Genomic DNA, 19,752 nt, shown 5'->3' on the forward strand with positions numbered 1-19,752 from the left:
TCTCAGTTCCAAGTTTTGAGCTGCTTGCCTCTTCCAAGTAATGCAAAACAGAAGGGCATTTTGGCACCTGATGCGAACCACAAAATGGCACCCTCCCCTCTGCCAAGGAAGAAGGGGTGAAGTGGGGATCAAAGACCGTCATGACAAGGGTAGGGGCCTGCTCTGAAAAATGCTGGGTGGTTACAGAGCCCAGGAGACTTGAGAGGGAAGCCCCCTAGGAGTGGGAGGAGACCAGCAGCATCTCCTGTTCACCAAAAAGCCCCTGTAGAGGTGCCATGGGGGAGGGGTGCTGCCTAAGAGGTAGCAGACCCAGCCTCCAGTGGCACCACTGTGGCAGCAGCGGCAGCAGCAGGCAATGCATTCCTTGGAGGCCAAATCTGCTGCCCCTGAGGATCCTGCCGCCCGAGGCATTTGCCTCATCTTGCCTCATGGGTGGGCCGGCCCTGCAAAGTAGCTACAGTGGGAACTCCAAAGAGGGCCTCCTGCTACAGACCTGATCCTTTCCTGTGCTTGCAGGTCACAGAGGACAAATGCAACAGTAGAGTTTTAATTGGTAAGCCAAGGGTCTCTCCGTAGGGAGATGTGAGATTTTTTATTTATTTTTTTAAAGCAAGAAATCCAGCAAAAAAACAAGCCAGCCACGGGGCGGTTCTTAATGCAACATCCTATGGGTGTCTCTCTGCATGGCTCATCACATCCCCATAGGACGATGAGGAAAAGCACTAACACACACAAGCTAGATCACATATTCTGAAGATATGCTGCTGCATGAAACTTAATCTGCCTTGTAGCATTTATGCAGATTAACAGGTAGAATAGCATGGTTTGTGGGGGTTTTTTAATGCTTTTTATTAAATTTTTTAACTGGTTATTCATATACATATTCCAGTCCTTTTCCCCCACATATATTCTCTCTCTCTCTCTCTCTCTCTGTGTGTGTGTGTGCGCGTGTGTGTGTGTGTATACATACACACACCAGGCAATATCAATATTTCACAAGTGACTTCCCAACACCTCATTGCAGCTTCTTCTATCTTCTGTCTCTTTTCGACTGTGTTGTCTTTGTTACCTTTCTATCACATAATATAACTTATCTATTTGTTCTTAACTTTGCGAAATTTATTCAAAACATATCAAGGGTTTTATTTGAGAACAATGTTTTCCTAAATAGCCTTTCACACATTCCCACTCTTTCTTAAATTTTTGGTTTGGTTGGTTCCTAATTGCCTCTGTCATTTTTGCTAATCCCAAATATTCACACAATTTGATTTGCCATTCTTCCTTTGTCCCCCTTCCAATTCCTAGCAATTAACAATCTTGCTGCAATTGTAGCATATAGAAACATATAGAAATATACCCGATTGTCATTGGGTATATCAATTGTCATAATACCCAGAAGAAAGGCTTCAGGTTTCTCAAATGTTTAAACATTTTTCTTAATTCATCATAGTGTTCCAGAATTTTTTAATTTTTTAACCCCACCACATGTGGTACATCGTACCTTCCCCTTGATGACACCTCCAGCATACCTTTGATTTAGATTTATATATTTTAGCCCATTTTCTGGGGGGCCATGTAAATAGCACGGTTCGTAATGTGAACTGGTGTGCTGCGGATGACACAGTACTAAATATGGAACTTAGGAGACCAGTGTTCAAATTCTAGATCTGCCATATAAGGTTTAGGAGCAGCTGAGCTTGGACCGATCATTATGATGTCTGGAGTGAAGCAGATATGAGAGCGGAATGTTAATCACAGATATGCTTTATTTGTGCATCCAAGTGTTTGCGCCCTTGGACTTAAATTTTGAACCAAGCTAATGTGAGGCGGGAGGCTAGTACTTTCTTCTAAAGCTTTCAAAATGAAAGCTGCAGGGGAATAAATTAAGTTGGAGGAGCACACTGAACAGATCTAATTTAAGTTAATTCTGAGTCCAAAAAAAATGACCTGCGGATAAAATTCAGTAACCGTCAGCGATTGCTGTCCTGGTGCAAATATCAGAAACGTACCATCAGTTTCTTCTGTTGGAAATTTCTGTATACCCCAGGAATGTCAATTCTGGGAGCTGTAGTTGTTGTCTGTACATTTAAAGCACGCAACGTCCCCTAAAGAAACCTGAGAACTGTAATCTCCCTCTCATAGAGCTTCAACACCCAGCTCCCTTAACAAACTACAGCTCCCAAAAGGCTTTGGGGGAAGCCATGCACATTCAACCTGCTTGAAATGTCTGGTGTGATGTTAAACAAGGAACTTTCATCCATCAGAATACAGGTGCAGAGGGAAAACCCCATTGGTTTTTCTAGGCAAATTAAAGCTAAAGAGATCTAGGTAAAGGGACCCTTGACCATTAAGTCCAGTCGTGGCCGACTCTGGGGTTGCAGCGCTCATCTCACTTTATTGGCCGAGGGAGCCGGCGTACAGCTTCCAGGTCATGTGGCCAGCATTACTAAGCCGCTTCTGGCGAACCAGAGCAGCGCACGGAAATGCCGTTTACCTTCCCGCTGGAACGGTACTAATTTATCTACTTGCACTTTGACGTCCCTTCGAACTGCTAGGTTGGCAGGAGCAGGGACCGAGCAACGGGAGCTCACTTCGTCACGGAGATTCGAACTGCCGACCTTCTGGTCGGCAAGTTCTAGGCTCTGTGGTTTAACCCACAGTGCCACCTGCGTCCCTGTGCCACCCGCGTCCCTAGAGATCTAACTGGTAATTACCGTATTTTTCACTCTATAACACGCACCACACCATAACACGCACGTAGTTTTTAGAGGAGGAAAACAAGAAAAAAAATATTCTAAATGAAATAGTGGATATATGATCTTTGTGGTTCATGCTGTGGCCACAGTACTACAGTGAGTTTGGAGTAGCCCAATGCAAAAATCCTGAGGATCCATGTGGATCCATGCTTTGTAACCACGGAGGAGGGAAGGATGGGGAACCATGGATCCTCTGCTCACGACTGCAGCAGATCCCCCCCACCATCCGCAGGCATTCGCTCCATAACACGCACAGACATTTCCCCTTACTTTCTAGGAGGAAAAAAGTGAGTGTTATGGTGCAAAAAATACGGTAATTCTCCTACTGCCTGTATTTCTTATAGGAGTGGTCATTTTATTGTGTTTTTCACTTTTACTTTTTAAGCTATGATTAATCATCTAAAGCAGAGGGTTGGGAACCTTTTCCAGACTGAGGGCCACACTTCCTTCTGGGCAACCTTTCAAGGGCCACATGCCAGTAGTACATGGGGCCAGAGGCAAAACTGGCAGAGCAACGAATGCAAATCTTCATTTTGCATAGTAGGTTGGTTTTACTCTTTATCCTCCATCTGGACAAAGTAGAGGCACTATCGGAGTTCAAAGGAATATTCAAGGAGGATCCACAGTAGAGCTGATGAAGGGATATGGCCTGGGGAGAATCCTGAGGTCTAGACAGAGAAGCTACCCTTGGTCTACAGCTTTGGCAACCTTTTCAGCAGAAAGATTTTTATAGTTATAAATCAACCAATCAAATGACAATATTTAGGGAGGTAGGGCTAAAACCTAGGTGAACGGATGGGCTGCAATGCAAGGGGCAGCTCAATTCAAAGCATGCTTCCTCAGAAGAAACCTCACTGCCTTGGGTTGGGCTTATTTGCTTGATATCACATGCATAGGATCATAGCCTTTATCTCACCATGGAATGCCAGCTTTACTCCTTGTTCATAAGACACACTCAGTATCTATAGGTGCCTGGGATACTCATGCAATCATATTCCATTTTTACAAATTATGCATTGGCTCAATAAAGAGTATCTTCTCCCACCTAACAAAATATTGCAGTTTTGAGTGCTGGGAAAATGTGATATCCTTGCAACAGAAGGGTTTGAAGGAAAACAATCTGGATCCCCAAGAACAAGTGATTAACTATCGGGGGAGGAGGGGACATCCTCAGTACAGCCAAGGGTCTAGAAACACCATCTATTTCTCCCCCCAAATTAACCAAGTAAAGTGTAATTCCTCCACCCCACCTACAAATGTGCATGAGAAGAAGTGTGCAAAGAGCCGAGATAGGATAGCAAGGGGCAAAACTTGCATACAGAAGGAACACTAGGCTGGTTGTGCCCTTATTTCCTTATCTGCTTCAAATACACCAGGGGTGGGAAAGATCCAGCCCTCTGATGTTGCTGGACTCTAACTCTCATCAGCTCCAGCAAGCATAGCCAATGGTCAGGGATGACTGGAGTCCAACACTGGGAAGACCAAAGGTTCCTCATCCTTACAATACACTGTAAAGGTAAAGGTACCCCTGCCCGTACGGGCTAGTCTTGCCAGACTCTAGGGTTGGGCGCTCATCTCACTCTATAGGCCGGGAGCCAGCGCTGTTCGTAGACACTTCCGGGTCACATGGCCAGCGTGACAAGCTGCATCTGGCGAGCCAGCGCAGCACACGGAATGCCATTTACCTTCCCGCTGGTAAGCGGTCCCTATTTATCTACTTGCACCCAGAGGTGCTTTCAAACTGCTAGGTTGGCAGGCGCTGGGACCGAACGACGGGAGCGCACCCCGCCGTGGGGATTCGAACCACCGACCATGCGATCGGCAAGTCCTAAGCGCTGAGGTTTTACCCACAGCGCCACCCGTCAATGTTTAGACAATGGCCATTAGTGTATGACGATGGTCTTACCAAAAGATCCATCATACACCCCTGCCCTGCCCTCTCCTGGATCCAAAAGGACCCATGCATCGGAGGTTGCACATCAATTGGATACACAGAAAATGGTAGCCGCTTGCATAGCGTTAGGAATATAGGTTGTTAGATCCTTTTATCCCATTTAGTCCGCTTGCAAATAGCGCTCCTCTCTTTCTCCCCAACTTGCAATGAACAGGCCACACAGTTAAGTAAATTTAAAACAATTTACTTACAAAACGTTCCAAAGGTCAGATTCATGCATTTATCCAAGCAGCAGCAAGGCAGAATACTCTTGGGTAGAAAATACAGAAAGATAGTTCCAAATATGTGCTCTAAGCTTGGCACTTGCTTAGGCACGTCTTCCTTGGTCAGTTCAGTGGGGGGGGGGATCTTCACTTCCTCCCTCTTGGGGGCAGAAGGAAGAGGAGGCGTGAAATGAGACTAGGAAACACAGCTCTATTATCTTAACCCTTTCATATACTAACTAGCCCTATGCTTGCTAGTTGAGCCACTGATGTTGCCTAAGAAGCTTCTTGTAGCACTCTGTGTTCCAACCCAGCTATGCATAGGATCAGGGGAGGGTTAGAAATCAGATCAATCCGCATTCCTTGTCAGCATCAGGATCATGGATGTTGTCAGATGGGAGTGCAAGCAAGTTTGGCAAGGCTACTCCTTTTAACCAAAGGTCAACTGCCTATTTTCAGTATGACTGAAGAAGATGCTGAGAGTGAATCACATCGCATGAATGCAACTAGGGCTGTGAAGACCAGCATGCAAGTGACAGTCCCTTCAACAATGCTTGAACATGATGGGCAACGGGGCTGGGCAGTATCTGGTTTCCAACATCGTGATATATCTATCACCAGCTAAACATCATGATATACCGATATATCACAATGTCTGAAATAAGAATGGAGCTATATAGAGGGATTGGCTTGCTTCACAGTTTTTCCAACATCATGATTTTTGTATAGCACACACATGCATTTGTGATATATTGCCAGATCAAAAATTATGAAACCACTATCACATCGAGGACTTCTTTCTGGTTTTGGATGATCTATCGCCCAGCCCTAACACACATCATGATTCATGATATATTGCCAGGTCAAAGATTATGAAACTGATATCACAATGTGGACAATAGTTTTGGGCGATATATATTGGCCCAACCCTAATGGACAGTCATTGGGGAATTAAAAGGGTGAGGACAAGCTTGGTAGGCCCATTGTGGCTTTCTTCTTTATCTAGAGATAGATAGAACCATCCGATTAATTCTAGGCCATTGTTTCCCCAATGTCTGAGAGCTGAGGCACATTTTTCCCCCTTGAATTAAAACTGGAGGCACTGTTTACTCCAGAAAGATGTACACATGTACAGTGCAGAACAGTAAAAAGCAGTGCTGGAGTCACTGTTCTGAGCATGTCTCCTGACAGGGAGAGCACATGGCATTGCAACTACAAAGCCCCAGATTCAACCTTGGCATCTACAACTAAGGCTGGGAGAGACACTTGCCAGAAACACAGATAAGCTGCTCCCAGAAGACAATATTGAGCAAGGGAGACCACCGGTCTGACTCAGTGGAAGGTGGCTTCTTCCGCTCCAGAGGAACTCACAGAGATGCAACCCCTTCCGAGAGTGGAGAAGGCTGCAGAGTCTCCGCATCGAAAAAGAGTGACTGAATTGTTGGATATGGCCTAATTAATACCCGCCCTATCGTGCTCAGGCAGAGCAATAAATCATGTTCCAAGACTCAAAGCCCTCGATGGGCAGGTCCTTCAAAGGCTGCTGGGAACTGTGCTTTTAATGAATTAATTCATCACACACAGAGAGAGAGAGCTCTCTTGTGGAACGTAGCACAGGCATTACTCGTCTCACTGCCACGAGCCAACAAAACCTCACCCGCAGTTCTCCCGTTTCGCATTCGTTCCTGTCAAACCCGCCAAATTCCACAACAAGGCAGAGTACCCCCAAACTATTTCTTCAGCCCACCTTGTTGGCACGCAAACATGGAAACATTTCCCGCCCTGTTTCTATTTTAAAAGGATCCCTGGGAACCTAGCATACCTCTGGAACTGCCACGAATGGCATCAGTCAAGAGTATAGACTGTCCTATGTGGAGGACCAGCTGCGTGTGTCTATTTCACAACTCCGTGAGAAATGGAAACCCGGAGGGATGGAGGAATGAGACGCTGCTTCAAAAAGACCAGCATGCACCATGGCTGCAATCCTGCACACAGGACTGGCTGAAAGGCAGGTGCTCTATTAAAAGTGTCTGCGTGAGTCAGGTGGGGAGAGAAGTGTGATTTTATTTTGCATCAAAGCATACAATGTTGTTGCAATCCTACATGCAGCCACATTAGAGAGGTTTGTTTTTTTTAAAGGATGGGGAAGAGGGAGTAATTTCCTTTTGCATTCCTTAGAGGAAACGTCGGGTGGGGTTGCCAAGGCACCAAATATTACAGTATTTTCTAAGCTGAGAGCCAATTGACTTGCAAAGCATCTGTAACATCCCGTTATCAGGAATGCTTGTATGTATGTATGTATGTATGTATGTATGTATGCGTTGACGTTCCCTGGCATCACTGAAAATCACCCCCGAACTGATATGCATCAAACCACAGGCTTCAGTACCGGTAATTACTGAATCGGCTTAATTTTCTTATGCTTGTTTTTCTGTAGGAGAGGCACATGTTTTCTAGCTTCCAAAAGTTTTAAATATGATTATCAGGAGGTTTTGCTAAAATGACACTGGACTCAGAGTTGGCCCACATTAAAGTGAAGGTGTTGGGGGGGGGCATGTCCAAGTTAATGAACAGTAAAAGAATTATGTATGCAAAAGGAAGACAAGTACAAGATATTCAAACCAAGAGCGGTATGTAACAAGTTGATATACTGCAAAGTTAAGCCGACCAAGACTTCAAACGAGCTCCCTGTATTTTCATTTATGCACCTTACACATTGTTGTGCTTTGCAATAAAATCACAGTATGTAGCATTACAGGTTTTCAAGGCATTTTGCATGTATTGTTTTCATAAACCTTTGCAAACAACAGTCCTGTAAGGTGGGTCAGAATGATTATCCTTCTACTGCAGATGCAACAGGGAGAGTGGGCTGGCAGAAACCTGCCTGAATCAACCTACTGAGTTATTGGCAGCTGCGAGCTTTGATTGGACCTGGTTCACATCTGCAAACCTAGACTCACTTACCTGGGAGTAAGCTCCAATGAACTCAGTGACACTCACTTCTGAGTAGGAGACATGTAAAGGATCCCACTGTTAGCTGCTACATTACAGTGGGTCCCCACATACAGTTATGTTTTTTCTCTCTCTCTCTATGCCCTTCAAAGAAAGGATACAAAAATAGCCAGGACAAAAGTGCCCTTGCGCAATTGCTTACTATGCCAAAGTATGTTTGCTGTGCAACGTAAAAGCACGTAAGAAAAGCCTCACTGGATCAGACCAAGCAAAGGTCCAACTAGACCAGAATCTTGTTACCGATAATCGCTAGGCAGATGCTTAAGAAGCCCACCAGGAAGGCTGGAAGACAATATATTTTTCATGCTGTTGCCCCCACTCCTAGCAAGCAGTTCAAGAGCCATACGGCCTCTGAACACAAGGGACTCGATCTGCGCACAGTGGCTAATAGCCCTTGATAGACCCCACCCTGCTCCATAAATTTGTCTTATTTCTTTTAAAAGCATCCGAGCCAGCCTCCGTCGTAACAACCTGTGTCGGCGCACAGCCCATCAATTAAGCACAGTTTATATGAAGAAGCGCTTTCTTCTGCCCATCCGGAATCAGCTGCCAATCAATGTCATTGAGTGACCCCCAACTTTCTAGTGTTCTATGTTTTATATGGGCACAGACCCGCAGAATGGAAAGCTGGCTGTGCATTACTGACTCAAAAGACAATCTGGCAGGGGGTGGAGGGGAGGTGCATTCATAATCCTTTGCAAATGCATTGTTCCTGGCCAAAGCCAATCTGCTCAGATGCAGCATGTCTTTGTGGGGATGGTGTGTGCGTGTGTGTGTGTGCGTGTGTGTGTGTGTGTGTCCGTCCGTCCATCATACCCTTTATTTAATGCCTTTGCTAGTAAATCTTCCAGAGGGGTAGTGGGAAGAACTAAGTGGCTCTTCAGACGATGTCAAGAGGGCAAAAGCCAGGCTTTCTGAGTTTTATTGCTTAATCAAATTGCTTTTCCTTCTGATGGAACAGCCATTAGATGAAACCGTAGCTGCTTCCAAACCTCCCTTCCCATCAGCTGACCAGACATTTTCCCAGCCTCCTTGGTGGGTTTATGAAATAGACCAAACCAGATGTCGGAGGGGCTATGTCGGAAAAACATGTGCCCATGCTGGCAAGCTCGCAAGACTTTTCTCTGGGAGCAATTAACCCGGAATTAACTAGCACTCCCTAAAATCACTAGCATCCCTCCAATGCCAAACTCAGCTAGCGAGTGCAGAAATAATTTTAGCCATAATGGGGGCTGCTGAGAAAGAAGTGGGGGGAACCAGAATGTCTGTGGGAGGAGAGGGGGAGCAGAGGTTTGTGCAAGTGTAAGAAATCGTTTTGCAGGTTCCCCTCAGAGACCCCCACCCACACGCACAAATTGTGTATGTGTGAGTACCTAAAAACCCCAGCGAACCAGACGCAAGGCCTGCATACCCCGGTGTGGGGTTAAGTTAGTTCTTGTTTCCACCATGTTCAACCAAGACCACAAGCAGGGTGCAAAGAGGTCTTTTCCCACCCCCTTGTTGTATGTTGTATGTAGGTTGTATGTGGGGCTCTTGGGGGAGGGGAAACCCATCATTTGACCACCCAATGGTGAATAAAACTAAGGTTTTTAACAGATGTTTCGAGGGCAAACTCATCTAAGTGCTCTTGCCCACGGAAATGTTTTTTTCTCCCCCTTTCCAAATGCAGGATTTACACTTTACGTTGCATAAATAGGGGAGCTAGCAGTGAGAAGAGCATTATTTCTTTTTTTGGCCGGACCTGCTTCTTCCTCTTAATCACCTGCCTGGGCACGCACAAAGCGAGCAGAAGACGCTTTACCTGGCAAGCAAGCAAATGGCAGGTAAAGTGTCACCTGGTAAAATTCTGTAGGTGGGGGCTGCCCTTAAAAGGCACAGCAGTTAACAACAATAGCAAGCCTAGACATCAGCCTATTTCATTTATCCTTTGTTTCGTTTGTACGGTTGCCTAGTCCCCATGAAAACTGGCACCGTTTTACTGATGAGGAGGCACAGGGAGGACCGAAAAGCAGATCTATTCAAACAGGGAGGGGTGGCTGTGGTGTGATCTTCTGGTCAATTAATTTTAAAAAGGAGAACTATACAAATGAACCCCCTCACCCCCCAAATATTGGGTCTCCCTGGGGATCGCCTCTCTTCCGACTTTTATTTAGTGTGGACCTCACAGAATAAATCTTAAAAGAGCAGGGCGGGGAGCGGGGAGAATTGCCCATCTGGTTGCAGGATGAGCAAACTAGAGCTTTATCCACCCATTGTCCCAACAGCAGAGAACAGACGAAGGGGTTTTCAAAAGGAAATCTACAGCCACATACTCCACAGAGCTTGCTGCATGAGTCTGCTCAGCAAAAGCAGCCGTCAGTCCAAATCCTACATAGGCTTAGTTGGGAGCAAAGCTCACCAAACTCAGCATTCTGAGCCTGAGTCCATTTATCCAGATGCACCCAGGGGAATTTAATTTAATTATCTCCAGTGCAAGGCAGCTTGATCCGAACTCAGTCTGGGTTCACAACAACCTGCCATGGAAGTAAGTGAGCTAGTAAGAAGACATGGGCAGAAATACACTTTCCTTTGCCAATGGAAGTCCAGGCTCCAAAATCTCCCCCTTATTTCCAGGCAGGATGCAGCAGTTTCGGCAGGTGTGGCTCACCACTACAGTGCTGCTTAGAGATAGGAAAAGCTGCAACTGCCAAAATTCTCTCTTTCTACGTGCCTATTTTCTTTAAAAAGCACATGAGCCTTGACCTCTATTGGGTTGGGTCCCAAGAATCTGTAGAAAATGAATCACTCTCAGTTTTGGCCTTGAAAGGTAAGCCAACTCATTCCTTGTACTCTCTTGCTGATAGCTGATGCCAGATGAGCAACCTCAGCAGCAGCAGCACCCCCCAGAACCCCCCCCCAAAAAGGAGGACCTGCATCTGTTATCTGGGTGTAAGATGAAGCTTCTCTGTTCCCTAGTGACCATCCTAAACAATCACTAGGCACATTTATTTCTCAGAAATCTTGTAGGTGTGGGTAGTTGTCGTAGAACAAGAGAGGCTGGGGTTGAAATCCTACACACCCAAATGACCTAGGAATGAGTCCTATTGAGCTCAAGGCGGTTTGCTTCCGAGTAGACTAGTCAGGATTGCAAAGCCAGGCAGATTTCCCTCTTCTGCTTAGCTTGCACACCTGTATAATGTGGCTCCGTTTCCCCTTGCATCTACTATTCCCCCTCCTCAATTTTCTCTGTCCTTTCGCTGATGTCCGATTTCGCCGGCGTCAGCCGTAAAAAAAAAGAGGGGGGGAGCGGCGAGTGAAGTGTGCCCGCTCCAACACTGCAGTAACCAGAAAGACCAACCAAAGCACACTAACGTGGAAACCGATCCACCCGCCCCGTCCCAACTCCACCCGGCGTTTACTCTTCCGGGACCTTAAATATATAGCAAAGAATCTTTGCACAAGGTGGCAAACTGAGCAGGAAGCGAGAAGGCGAGATGCCAGCCTGGAACAAACACACGCACAGCTCCCCCCCCCCCCCCGGCGCTGCGTGGCTTGCCTTGCAGCAAACGGCTCCGCCGCCAAAGGGCTCATCGGAGTTGGCAAGGGCGGGTCTCCGCCTGGCCGCGTCGGAAGGAAACGGGAGTTCCGACGGGGCTCTGCGCAGCCAAGCAAAGCCAAGCTTGCGCGGCGGCCAAGGGAGATCTTTGCAAACTCGAGTGTGTCTGTTTGTGCGCGTAACAGGAATTAAACCGCGAGGCTGCAAAAGCTATAGCCGGGTATCGAAATCCCACTTGCTCTCGTTTAAAAATAAAGAATCGGGACCCACAGTGCAACCTCAGCTCTCCCAGCCCCGCTTTTTGCTCGACAGCCGCCGTGCAAAGAATCGGGTGCAGGTTCCCACCTACCCGCCCAGCTTTCCCGCTCCAAATGCACCAGCCACTGGGAGCCCACCCCCCGAGCCTTTGCAACGGTTGCTCCGCGCACTGCTACTGCTGCAACAACCGGCGATTGCTCTTGGCGGCTCCCGGCGCGCCACCTGCACGCGGGTTGGCGCTGCAAGAGGAGCCGCCTCAACCCGCTACCGCCTCCTCCACGCCACGCCTGCACCTACATCCTCGACAGCAGCAGCAGCAGCAATTGTTGCAGGCTGCCAATCGCTCCGTTGCCCATGCACCCCCGCGGGTGCAACGCGTTGCAACAGCCTCTACCCACCGTTCCCTCCCTTCCCCACTCCCGGGTTGCCCTGGATGCTAGCGGGGCGGAGGAATTTGCATGCTACGAGGTAAAAAAATAAAATAAAAAATCATGCATGGGTTACTCCATCCGGACTCACGTCTCGGAAGCGGTTCCAGTGCTTGATCTTGCCGCTGTACTGGGAGATGGAAGACAGCCATTGCTCGTCCTCCATGAAATTGCCGGGATTGTCGCCTTCTTTGGCCGCCTTGCCGTCCCCTTCCGCCAAGGCGAGGGCCAGCAGCAGCGGCAGCAGCGGCACCAGACAACAGCCTGGGGCTCTCATCTTGCCTGCGAGGCGGTGGCTCCCTCGCTGGCCGCAAAGCGATTATAGAGTCTTCTTCTTTCTCTTCCTCCTCCTCTGATCTCTCTCCCGGCTCGGAGGGAGAGAAGGGCGGCTGGATCCCCGCTGAAATGTGACCTGATTAGGAGATGCACTACTTCTGCGAAGCCCGGCGCTGCCTGGGAGCCACCGGGAGGATTACGGAGTCTGCGCCAAAAGAGGCAGGCTTAAGTCACTGGAGCATCAGCATCACATTTGACATCATCATACCTGTTAAAAGAAGCCCACCCCCGACGGAAGGGGGTAGGAGGGGACCGGGAAAGGGGCGGGGGGGGGGGAGGAAATAAGGACTCGGAATGCACCGGTCTCTTCGACTTCTGCCTAATTTGCAAAGGGCAACTCATTGTGGCTATTGACTCATAATGACAGTGCATAGCCCAAGAAAGACCTTGGGAGTGGTGTCCGAGATTATTTTTATGAGCAGGAACCCTACAGCTTTTTAGTTCAGTAGCTGTGGACAATTTGGGCGTAGCCAGGATTTATGTTGACCAGGGTGGGCACCCTTCATCATCCTCTGTCTGGCTCTGTCACGGGGAATGAAATGTCTCCACAACCGTTGTTTTAAATTGCTTTCTTTTGACACCAAGTGCTCAGAAAAATATTTCCACAATTTCTACTTTTAGTTAAGCATATTTATTTATTTATTTATTTATTTATTTATTTATTTACTTGATTGGGGGGCACTGCCCTTCCCCCCCAAGCTACGCCCATGTCCCAGAAGATAAGAAATTTACATGAAAGAGGAGCTTATTGTGATCGAAGGCATCCAAGCATTCAGGGTTATACAGAACTCAGAGCAGGTTGGGCAGACAGCAGTTTCTTTTAAAGCTACAAGACAGGTAAGAACATCAGAAGATGCTGGTGGATCAGGTCAGTGTCCCCTCTAGGTCAGCATCCTATTCTCACAGCGGCTCACCAGAACCCAAGCACAAGAACACTCTTCCCTCCTGTGGCTTCCAGCAACTGGTATTCCGAAACACCATACTGCTTCCAGCTGTGGAGACAGAGCTTTGCATCACAGCTAGCAGCCATCGATTGCTCTCTCCTTCGTGCATTTGTCCAATCTTCTTTGAAAGCCATCTAGGTTGTTGGTTACCACTACTTCCTGCAGAACTGAGTTCCATAGATTAACTATGTGCTGCATAGGGAAGCACTTTCCTTTATCTGCCCTGCATCTTCCATCATTCAGCTTCACTGAATGCCCACCACCAGTGCTAGCACTGAGAGAGGGAGGGTGCTTCCCCACCCCCCATGTCCACTTTCTTCCTGCCATGAATAGTTTTATAAACTTGCGCCCTGTTGCCTCTTACTTGCCTAAAAAGTTCCCAGTGCTGCAGCCTTTTTTCATAGGGGCGTCTCTCCATCCCTTAAGGGGTTGTGTCACACAAGATGTATGGGCCTGCCGTAGGCTTGGCACTCAACAGGGAGCTGTAGCGAGCCCAAGTGTACCCAAAGGATACACACAGTGATGCCCTTAGGTAATATTAGCTTCTGGACTTCATGGTCATATGGGACCATTGTGTAATAATATGTGTATTATTTCCACTTCCTGCAATATGTACTAAGCCAACCCCACTGTGTTTGGGGGCGCTGCCCAGATGGCATCACTCGATATAGCTGTTTGTTCTATTCACACTTTACATCTTAATTTTACTCCCCCAAAAAGGCCCCCTGCAGCTAGAGTGGCTTTACAGGAAAGGCTTTTAACCCCTCAGGCCACATCAGATAATGTTTCTCCCACACCCATGTTTCCCCCCACTTCCTAGCTATATGATACCGCAGGAAAACTCTGGGGGGTTACAGCTGTTTGTAACGACTTTGCCAAATGTGATAACTAAACATTTCAAGCCCAACTGCTTCTACTCAAACCCCTGCTCCCCAACTGAAAACTGCTGGATTCCGTACAATCTGGTGTCTCGAGGGATCCTAACCTATTCTCACACAAGCACCAATGCGGCAACAGCAAGATCATACAAGGACCAGGCCTATACCAAACACAAGCACCTTATCAGAATATCTGGATACATTTTAAAAGTGGGGAAGGGGCACCCATTTGGTAGGTGCAATTATTAATAATTGTGAGGCCATTGTTCTCCACAGGAGAGAGTTATGCATGTCCTGGACTTTCCTTCTGAAATAATAAGTGGGAACTGAAAGTGCTTAACTGTGGCAGGATCATGTCCATAACGCTGACTCCCCTCACTCCCAAAATGCATACTGTACTCAGATTATTCAGTGCAGCTACTCTTGCTGACCTGAATAGTTGTAGAACCTGTCAATTGAAACAACAGCGATAAAAACTAACCTCTACCTCACCAGATGTCCACCCTCCCTGTTCTATGCTGCTACTATACTGGGCAATTAAGTGCACTGTCTAGCATATCACCTACGGGTTCAACCACCTAGCAGAATTTGATGTTGCAAGTCTCCAGTGAGACTTCCTTACTTTTGCAGCAACGAAGCCAATCAGTCCTGGTTCTTCCTGTGCAGGGATTTTACAGTCTTGCCAGACTCATGCTGCAACCCTGTGCACACCTATCTGGAAATAAACACCATTGAACATGCATAGAAGTAAGGGGGGGGGGAGCCAACACTTCGATCTTCTAATGTTGTGCATGCTTAAGACAGTATCTTTCCAGCTCTTCAACCCAAACTCACCCCCCTCAAGAACCTCCAAGCCCATAGTCAAGGATTCATCCACTCTAAATTGAGAAAGCAGACAAAGAGCTATGGTTTCTCTTCTCAGAAAATCCTCCAAGAACAGGATACAAATGAGCTCTCCCGTACCTTTTCCTGGCCAATCATTTTTTATAGAAAGCTTCGAGGAATCCCAGTAGGGCATTTAATCATTGGACTATGCAGGGATGTTGAAACCCGTTTCAAGAGTTGACACACATGCTTTTCACTGTCTTGACCTGCTGATAACCAACTGCTAGAAACTATAAGCCACAGTGGGCCACCCTATCCATCCATCTATCTATCTATCTATCTATCATCTATATCTATCTATCTATCATCTATCTATCTATATCTATCTATATCTATCTATCATCTATCTATCATCTATCTATCTATCTATCTATCTATCTATCTATATTATCTATCTATCTATCTATCTCTATCATCTATGTATCATTAGTGAACATTGCACATCAAGAGTACAGATGGGTATATTGAACAGACATTAAACAAAAACTAAAGAGTGAGTTTTTAACATCACGTGAGTTAACCAAAGAAGAAGAAGCCAGGACATAGTAATACGATATGTGATTATTTCCATGGATCAGATGAAGAGTCATTCCAAAATGTGATGGGGGAAGCTGAAATTTAGAAATCCCGTTATTGATATATGGAAATAATCAGAGACCATTAAAAAGTTATTGTTTGGCTGTCTCCTAGCCAGGGTGAGGGTGGGGGAGTATTCCTATGAGGCCCAGGCAACGTGACAAATAGCATGGGATGTTGTTGTCTCCATGTTGTCCCTGTTACTCAGATAATTTAAAAAATAAAGAAAAAATCCCAGCCCAATACTATAAATATATAGCAGGACAAAGTTTCCAAATGTCTATTATTATTATTATTATTATTATTATTATTATTATTATTATTGAATTTATATAGCGCCCTATACCTGGAGGTCTCAAGCTATTTCCTTCCTGCCTGTCACTAGTATAACATATTTAAGAAGAAACTGTCATTGCAGGTTAGAGGGGAGCCTTCAAGATAACAGAGAAAATGATGGTTCTAGTTGCACCAATTGTGCTAAGTCAGAGATAGTGTTAAATGCTCATTCCCCAAAGATATCTACATTATAGCTAATCTATCACACATGAGTAAAAGATCCTTATTTCTTGAACCCAGTTTCTTGAACCCTTTTCAGTATCATATGCCAAATGTAAAGTAGCTTTTAAGTAAGGTAAAGGTAAAGGTACCCCTGCTCGTACAGGCCAGTCTTGACAGACTCTGGGGTTGTGCGCCCATCTCACTCAAGAGGCCAGGGGCCAGCGCTGTCCGGAGACACTTCCGGGTCACGTGGCCAGTGTGACATCGCTGCTCTGGCGAGCCAGAGCCGCACACGGAAACGCCGTTTACCTTCCCGCTGGTAAGCGGTCCCTATTTATCTACTTGCACCCGGAGGTGCTTTCGAACTGCTAGGTTGGCAGGCGCTGGGACCGAGCAGCGGGAGCTCACCCCGCCGCAGGGATTCGAACCGCCGACCTTTCGATCGGCAAGTCCTAGGCGCTGAGGCTTTAACCCACAGCGCCACCTGCGTCCCTAGCTTTTAAGTGGACCAGTCTTATTCCCCACCCCACAGTCTCCATCCCTATTTTATATATATATATATATAGAGAGAGAGAGAGAGAGAGAGAGAGAGGGAGGGAGAGGGAGAGAGTGAGAGAGTTAAATGGAAAGCACTCTGACCTAAGAGTCCCTATCTGGTGTAGTGCCGCCCAGACAGAGGTTTAGCACCTCACTGAGTACTAGACCCATGCAATTAGTAAATGAAGTGCAGAATTAGTACCTTGGCGGATTCAACCTTGGTTGCCTGATTTATGAATAAGCCACATGTGGCTATAAGTTTGCAGACAATGCCTTTGCGGCACTACGTTCATTACAGAAATGCATCAGCCATCTGTTCTGCTGGCGAGAGAGGCATGATTAAGTATCATGTGACACATTGCTAGCCGTGCAACTTAACATGGTTTAAGATGCTGCTATTTACACAGAGAGTGGACTGCTGAGGGTCTTAAATGGAGCCAAAGCTTGTTGGCTCCAAAGTCATAATCTATAAACCGGGCACCACTCTCTGACGTGCAAATATGCAGGATTATGAACTAGAAAAGAACGGTTTTCTGTCGAAGCCAACAAATGCAGTGATGTGATCTGAACTATTTCACAACATCCGTTCATTATAGCCATAGCTTGCAGTTCTTTGCATACAAAAATTTAATTATGCAGGGGAGGAGGCAAAAAATGTCTCTGGGTGTGTGTGTGTGTGTGTGTGAGAGAGAGAGAGAGAGAGAGAGACAGACAGACAGACAGACAGACAGACAGACAGACAGAGAGGAGGGTGCTTTCTGGGGAAAATAGAGCTAAAACCCTATGCAGACTAACTTGGAAGGAAGACCCATATACCGGTAACTCACCCAAAATAAGGAATCATACATAAGATCAGGCTACACATATAAAGGGCCAGGGTGCCTTAAAACATACAAAAGATTCAGCACCGTATAGTGACCATGAGTGTTAGACTGAAGAACTAAGTTCAAATTGCCATTTAGCCAAGTAGCTCACTGGGTGACCTTGGGCCAATCACTCTCGCTCAACCTATCCTACCTCACAGGGTTGTTGTAAAGGTAGAATGGCATGGGAGGTGTGTGTGTGCTACCTTGAGCTCCTTGGAGGAAAGGCAGAATATAAACGTAATAAAGAAATCCTGGTTTCTTGCAATCCTAGGTATTTGTGCCACGATTACAGTCAGAAAGCATTTTGTTGATGAATGCAAAAAGGCACTCCTAAAATCCTGAGAGCTGCCTTTGTATTAGGAAACTCAGCCACCGCTGGTCACATGTTTTTTCCACTTGCCAGTCATATTTGTTCTGTGAGGCATACAGAGGCTTGATCTTCTAAAAGCCACACATAATCTGATCAAACACAGCCCACCCTAAACTGCTCCATCTATCTTATTTATTGTCTGCATGCAGATGGCACATCATGTAACCTTCTTTTAAGCAACGTGTATTACAGACAGGAACTCAGATGGCAACAGGATTCAGAAGGGTCCAGGTCTATGCAGCAAGGGTTTCTACCTCCCTCCCAACCCTGTCTCCAGTAACAAATCATAGGAAGAGCCATCTAGACACAGTTCATGCACATAGCTTTTGTGTGTGTTTTGAGATTTAGCAAAAGCAAAGATAAAATAAAAACAGAAAATTCAAGCAGTAGTTATCTCCAGCTCAGACACCATTCTTGGCAAAGCTTCCTTCTATTCCAGATAGGGAGAAAGAGATAGAAAAAGTACGCAGCAGGCATTTTTCACGAGCTGGTCCTGAATGTTTGGGGCCTGAGATGCAAAAAATATGCAATCTTGGGCACACACAGTACATTTTCAAGTCAGGGATGCAATTTCAAAGTGGCTATCAAGATGAAAGGCTTTACGGTAAGAATAACCCTGTAATTTCCAGCTAAAATCACAAGGGATGTATAAAGCAGGGCAACATGAGCAGCAGAATCAATTCAGTTGTATTGCTCTGCAAAAGATGGTGCTTTGTCAAAGCGCAATGCCAAGCTGTCTGTCGGGGGGGGGAGAAGTCAAAATGCTGTGCTCAGAAATTTCAGCCGGAGCCAGTTGCAAGCAGAGACAGAGGTGTGCTTAGATTGCCTGCATCTAACACACTTGTCAGATGTCAAGTGGCTGTGCGACTACAACCTGATGAGCCCAGTTCTTAATGTTTCTAAAGTGTTGACCCTGTCAGCTGGGCTTGTCTTTTGTGCAGGGCACAAATCAATTGCTACAGTCAGCTAATGCTACAGTGCTCAACACAATGACTCAGAAATAAGGACTGCTTAGAACACAATGCAGTGATTTTGAAACTGCCTTGGGCAGCAGACCCAGTGGTTACAGAGCAATGTTGTGATCTGCTTGCTCCTTGTAGATTTTTGTGCAGTGTCTCACAAAACCCTGTGGCTGCCAGAAAGGTTTCTTAATTAAGGCTCGTATACTTCTGTACCCTGATACATCTGTACGGCGTGTTCAGACTAAAATATATATTAATGTAGCATCTTCAATGTATACTGCACTTTGCATAAGAGGATATGCCCCTGCCCAACTGGAGACAGGAGAGATGACAGAGGAAATAAGAGGCAAATGGAGGTGCATGTTCCATGTCGCTGTCTGTCTTGATCCTGTTATTCAGGGCTTTTGATGGTATACCTTGTGACGTCACCTTGCTTAGACATCTTTGACACAGGGTTCTCTTCTCTCTCCACCCCCCTCCCTTTGGGATGTCTTGCACCCCTTGTCAGCACCTATTTGAGGTGTGCTAATGTCCAGAACCTCACATTTTTAGATAATTTTAATTTTAAAAGGCCCTTAAAGTGTCCATTGTGCACCAGCTCCATTAAGCTCAAATAAGACTGGACTTTGTGCTTGTGTTTCTTTCAGTGCTGTTACATGTTACAACAGTCAAGACAGATCCTAATTTTTGCACCTCACAATTTTTAAAGGATGCTTACGTCTGTAAACATATGACCGACGATTTCCCAGCTACC

General features: G+C 46.2%; 1 pseudogene across 1 annotated transcript; it reads right to left on the minus strand.

Moving 5' to 3' along the window:
• Nucleotides 1–12,048: 12,048 nt before the first annotated feature.
• LOC310845581 (testican-2 pseudogene) lies at nt 12,049–12,712 on the minus strand (annotated as a pseudogene). Its single transcript has one exon. The product of its transcript is annotated as a testican-2 pseudogene (transcript).
• Between the last annotated feature and the right edge of the window lie 7,040 nt (nt 12,713–19,752).

This window comes from Podarcis gaigeae (genome assembly GCF_964106915.1).
Source record: "Podarcis gaigeae genome assembly, chromosome: 5".
Classification (NCBI taxonomy): Eukaryota; Metazoa; Chordata; class Lepidosauria; order Squamata; family Lacertidae; genus Podarcis; species Podarcis gaigeae.